This window comes from Babylonia areolata, chromosome 30, assembly GCF_041734735.1.
Source record: "Babylonia areolata isolate BAREFJ2019XMU chromosome 30, ASM4173473v1, whole genome shotgun sequence".
In the NCBI taxonomy this organism is placed as follows: domain Eukaryota; kingdom Metazoa; phylum Mollusca; class Gastropoda; order Neogastropoda; family Buccinidae; genus Babylonia; species Babylonia areolata.
The window spans coordinates 658,219-664,274 of NC_134905.1; the positions used below are offsets into that span (position 1 = coordinate 658,219).

The 6,056-nt window shown below is 40.3% G+C and overlaps 1 long non-coding RNA gene across 1 annotated transcript; it reads left to right on the top strand.

Moving 5' to 3' along the window:
* The first annotated feature begins 395 nt into the window (after positions 1 to 395).
* On the top strand, positions 396 to 4,848 carry LOC143275569 (uncharacterized). Its single transcript, XR_013053441.1, has 2 exons — positions 396 to 1,510; positions 1,612 to 4,848. It is a non-coding gene; the product is annotated as an uncharacterized LOC143275569 (long non-coding RNA).
* The last annotated feature ends 1,208 nt before the right edge of the window (positions 4,849 to 6,056 follow it).

Sequence of the window (6,056 nt, forward strand, 5' to 3'; positions counted from 1 at the left end):
AGTCCTTATGGTGTGTGTTGTTTGTGCTGTGTTGTTCAGTCCTTATGGTGTGTGTTGTTTGTGCTGTGTTGTTCAGTCCTTATGGTGTGTGTTGTTTGTGCTGTGTTGTTCAGTCCTTATGGTGTGTGTTGTTTGTGCTGTGTTGTTCAGTCCTTATGGTGTGTGTGGATGTGTGTTGTTTGTGCTGTGTTGTTCAGTCCTTATGGTGTGTGTTGTTTGTGCTGTGTTGTTCAGTCCTTAAGGTGTGTGTTGTTTGTGCTGTGTTCTTCAGTCCTTAAGGTGTGTGTTGTTTGTGCTGTGTTGTTCAGTCCTTATGGTGTGTGTTGTTTGTGCTGTGTTGTTCAGTCCTTATGGTGTGTGTTGTTTGTGCTGTGTTGTTCAGTCCTTATGATGTGTGTTGTTTGTGCTGTGTTGTTCAGTCCTTATGGTGTGTGTTGTTTGTGCTGTGTTGTTCAGTCCTTATGGTGTGTGTTGTTTGTGCTGTGTTCTTCAGTCCTTAAGGTATGTGTTGTTTGTGCTGTGTTCTTCAGTCCTTATGGTGTGTGTTGTTTGTGCTGTGTTGTTCAGTCCTTATGGTGTGTGTTGTTTGTGCTGTGTTCTTCACAGCCGTGTGTGTGTGGTGTCTGTGTGTGTGCTGTGTTGTTCACAGCCATGTGTGTGTGGTCTCTGTGTTTGTGCGCTGTGAAAACTCAACAGTGCCCACAGGGGACAAAAAAAAACAAACATCAACAGTAGCAGCTTCAGCAATCAGAGCCTTTCTCTCTTGTTTTGTATGTGCACACCTTTACTGAGAAATGCTATGACATGACTGTATCTTAAAAATGATTGTTTATTGCTACAAACTTTGTTTATTGGTACAAACTTTGCTTTGACACTATTGAAAGATGCATAGTCAGACTTTTCAAAAGGTCCCACAGAATTTATTTTGTGTGTTTTTGTTTTGTAGACCGGGCAAGAAAACACGATGCTAAGAATCAGTTGAATAGCAAAAACAGTAACATGCATACAAGCACAATGTATGGCATCAGTGAAAAACATGCCTGTTTTCTAGAAAAAGAATATCGCCCAGCATTTCCACGTGCTGCCTACTTTGATGAGAAAATATCTTTGCGCAGTGCTTGTTCAAAATAATTCAGAATGAAGTGCGTTCATCTTGAAAATATATTGCAGGTTTTGTGAATGTTAATGTGAATTAAGATTCAATTTGTCTCCTCCATTGCTGAGGAAGTTAAAAAAAAAAAATCTTTTATCTCCCAGCTCTGCTCAGGCTGTGCTGAATTTTTGGAAAATATTTATGATCTTTGTACGTTTTGGGTTTCTGATCTCAACAAAGCAAAATACCCCCCAGCCTCCCATTGACTTTTGATTTGTCTATATATCTGTATATTTTTTGTAAACCTCTATAATTGTTCAGAATGAAAGACGCTTTTGAAAAAATCTTTGTTCGTTTACAAGTACCAAGAATTAGTTACATTCAGAGATTGGTGTGACTGACAGCATTTGTACAGAGGTACATGCTGGGTTCATGAACAAAGTGACATGACTGACAGCATTTGTACAGAGGTACATGCTGAGTTCATGAACAGAGTGACTGACGGCATTTGTACAGAGGTACATGCTGGGTTCATGAACAAAGTGATGTGACTGACATTTGTACAGAGGTACATGCTGGGTTCATGAACAAAGTGATGTGACTGACATTTGTACAGAGGTACATGCTGGGTTCATGAACAAAGTGATGTGACTGACATTTGTACAGAGGTACATGCTGAGTTCATGAACAGAGTGATGTGACTGACATTTGTACAGAGGTACATGCTGAGTTCATGAACAGAGTGACTGACATTTGTACAGAGGTACATGCTGAGTTCATGAACAGAGTGATGTGACTGACATTTGTACAGAGGTACATGCTGAGTTCATGAACAGAGTGACTGACGGCATTTGTACAGAGGTACATGCTGAGTTCATGAACAGAGTGACTGACATTTGTACAGAGGTACATGCTGAGTTCATGAACAGAGTGACTGACGGCATTTGTACAGAGGTACATGCTGAGTTCATGAACAGAGTGACTGACATTTGTACAGAGGTACATGCTGAGTTCATGAACAGAGTGACTGACAGCATTTGTACAGAGGTACATGCTGAGTTCATGAACAGAGTGACATGACTGACAGCATTTGTACAGAGGTACATGGTGAGTTCATGAACAGAGTGACATGACTGACGGCATTTGTACAGAGGTACATGGTGAGTTCATGAACAGAGTGACTGACATTTGTACAGAGGTACATGCTGAGTTCATGAACAGAGTGACTGACAGCATTTGTACAGACGTTCACGCTGGGTTCTTGAACAAAGTGATGTGACTGACATTTGTACAGAGGTACATGCTGAGTTCATGAACAAAGTGATGTGACTGACATTTGTACAGAGGTACATGCTGAGTTCATGAACAGAGTGACTGACAGACATTTGTACAGAGGTACATGCTGAGTTCATGAACAGAGTGACATGACTGATAGCATTTGTACAGACGTTCACGCTCGGTTCTTGAATGAAGTGGTACAGTTACCAGGATTTTGAGCTACTGTGTTTTGTCTCAGAATGTAACACAGTGCTCCAGCAGTAGCAGTCCACAGACAACACAGATCTTACACATGTTATGAAGTGGTTATGATGTCTTATAAATGTCGGGAATATTTTTCAGTTTTGGCTGAACAGAAACAAGCATCCAGAATGTACAAGTTTCTTTGTGTGTTTTCTGTTTGAGAATGTGATGTTACAGATCACATGATTTTGCACCGTATGTCTCATACACAGTGTTTGTATTTGTATTTCTCTTTTTTTGTCACAACAGATTTCTCTGTGTGAAATTCGGGCTGCTCTCTCCAGGGAGAGCGCTTCGCTACATTGTGATCGCCACCTTTTTTTTTTTTTTTTTTTGGTATTTTTTCTTGCGTGCAGTTTTATTTGTTTTGCCTAAGTGGATTTTTCTGTAGAATTTTGCCAGGAACAACCCTTTTGTTGCCATGGGTTCTTTAACTTGCGCTAAGTGCATGCTGCACACAGGACCTCGTTTATCATCTCATCCGAATGCCTAGCGACCAGACCACCACTCACGGTCTAGTGGAGGGGGAGAAAATACCGGTGACTGAGCCGTGATTCGAACCAGCGCGCTCAGATTCTCTCGCTTCCTTGGCGGACGCATTACCTCTAGGCCATCACTCCACTCCAATATCAGTGTGAAGACAGTTTCAGCTGTCATAATTAGCTGCCTGAGCTGAGGGAGTGGCAGTGCATTCTTGTGTGAGCGTTAAGAAGAGAATTTGGTGTCATATACTGTAACATATCAAACTGATGCAGACTAGGCCCGTCGGTTTCATTTCCTGACATGGTTAGTGTATGTATCACCAAACAGGGAATATAATTCAAACTCTTCTTTATTGCCTAAGCTATAGAGAATAAAGCATGAAAGGTTTATGTGAATGCAGTTTGTCATCATCAGTCATTTTGGTATTTATGCTTTAAGTTACGATGTTTTAGCTGTTCAACAAAAGCGTTAATCCCCCTGAGGGGATGCCTGGGGTCTCTCCCTGCCTTCTGGAAATTCTGGGCTAGAGATTTCCTCTTCTGTCACTCTCTTTGTTTCTGCCTTTTTTCTGTCTTCACTGTTGTCTCCTTTTTCTGTCTTCCCAGTCCATTCCCCTTTCTTTTTTCAAGCAAGCCTTGACAGTTTTTTTTTCTCTTTTCCACAGTCTGTTGTACTATCTGTGCTGTTTTGCTCTGGCGATTAGGTAGTGTGATGTAAACTCTGGGATGGGCACTAGGTGCCCGTTCTGAAGTGTTATTTGCCTACATGGCCATTTTTATGCATTTTTGTTTGGCCTTGAAGTATAGGTTTTTTGGGTTTTTTTTTCCTTTTTTACGATTTTTTGTAATTTGGGGATGATAAATTAAGCAGAATGGCTGGCGTCCTCAGCATGGCCTAGTCTTATTTGCCATAAGGAGCTAAATGGTTAGGATACTGTGTCATGAACTGTGTTATGTGGGTTTGTCGTAGTGGTTTTTTTTAGTAGATGTGACAGTCTTGTCTTGACGCGGCTGAGCATTTGTATGGTTTGACAGTCCTGATATGGCCCTGTGTGGCTGGCTGGACTATAAGCAACAAGGATGATAATTTAAAAAAAAAAGCGTGGAAAGCTGACCGGTACATTGATAACAAAGAGCATCAGTGGACTGTTTAGAGAACAGGGTGTTACACATGTCTGGATGTTTGAAGCTAAAAATGGTCATCCAACTACATCTTCCATTGATAATGCTTTTTTTTTGTTGTTGTTGTTGTTGTAAATCTGTTTCTTTTCGAAATGATGGTAAAAATTCAGACAGAGAAAGTGATATTTCAGAAAGATAGGCTTTTTAAAAATATTGATAATATATTATTTCAAACAAGCTTCACTTTCATGCTTCTGGAATCCGTAAACGGCTTAGTGTAGAACACCAACTGTACCAAGCAAGAATAAACGAAATTAGAACAGTGTGCATATAAAGTCTTCTTGTAGCAGGTCCACAGGGGAGGTAATGGTAGTGTGAGTGAACTTGTACCTGGAGTAGAAATAAGAACAGTGTGTTGGTATGAGAATACTCGTACCAGGTGCAGGGGGAAGTAAATATGGTATGAGTTAATTCGTACCTGGAGCGGAATGAGTTAATTGTGTGTGCAAGTTGAGGAAAGAATGGGTTAATTGATATGTTGAGCTGTGTGTGCAAGTTGAGGGAAGAATGGGTTAATTGATACATTGAGCTGTGTGTGCAAGTTGAGGAAAAGAATGAGTTAATTGATATGTTGAGCTGTGTGTGCAAGTTGAGAGAAGAATGGGTTAATTGATATGTTGAGCTGTGTGTGCAAGTTGAAGGAAAGAACGGGTTAATTGATACGTTGAGCTGTGTGTGCAAGTTGAGGGAAGAAGTTGGCTATGAGGGGTTTGTAGGGGTATGGGTTTCATCAGATGTTGGAGTGATGGTCCTGACTATCTGACTCTACAGGTAACAGTCTAGTCACCCAGTGGCGGCAAGAGACATCATCTTTGTAAAATCACTCATGTCGTGACAGGCTGGTCATAATTCTACCTATAGTTCTAAGGATTGCTTCTTCTGGTTTGTGTGTGTGTGTGTGTGCAGGTTTGTGTGTGTGTGTGTGTGCAGGTTTGTGTGTGTGTACCTTTTTTTTTTATGTTATTGTAGATGTTTTTGTAAACTGATAAACTTTTCACCCAAAAAGTGTGAACAGTTGAAGTCTTCTTAGGACAGAGGTTATTGTTTGGTTGCATTTATTTTGGTTGAATTTATTATTTTTTTAATACTGTATGACTAGTGTTCTGTGCAAAAGAGGTGTGGAGTGCAGAAGTGTCTGCAGAAGTTCACAAGTGTTGGTTTGTGCATATTTTGTTGTTGTTTGTGTGTGTGTTTGTGTGTGTGTGTGTAGGGTGTGGTTGGCACTCGGTGTTTGAAGGTTATTTGCCACAGGCACATTATATTTAAAGTTTTTGTTTGAGCTTAATTGTATAGGTTATTGTGTGTTTAGTTTATTACGATTGTTTTGGTAATCCTGTGGGGAATTGTTAATTTAAGCAGATGGTGTGCCCTCAGGATGGGATGAGTCTATCTTTACCCCTGGGCTAAATGGTTTGATAACTGTGCTTGAATGTGTTATTGAGTTGTCGTGTGTTTTTTTTTTATTGATGTGATTTGTCTGAGCGCTGAGCATTTGTATGTTGACAGTCCTGATATGGCCCTGTGTGGCTGGCTGACTATAAGCAACAAGAATGATAATTTAAAAAAAAAGCGTGGAAAGCTGACCGGTACATTGATAACAAAGAGCATCAGTGGACTGTTTAGAGAACAGGGTGTTACACATGTCTGGATGTTTGAAGCTAAAAATGGTCATCCAGCTACATCTTCCATTGATAATGCTTTTTTGTTGTTGTTGTTGTTGTAAATCTGTTTCTTTTCGAAATGATGGTCAAAATTCAGACAGAGAAAGTGATATTTCA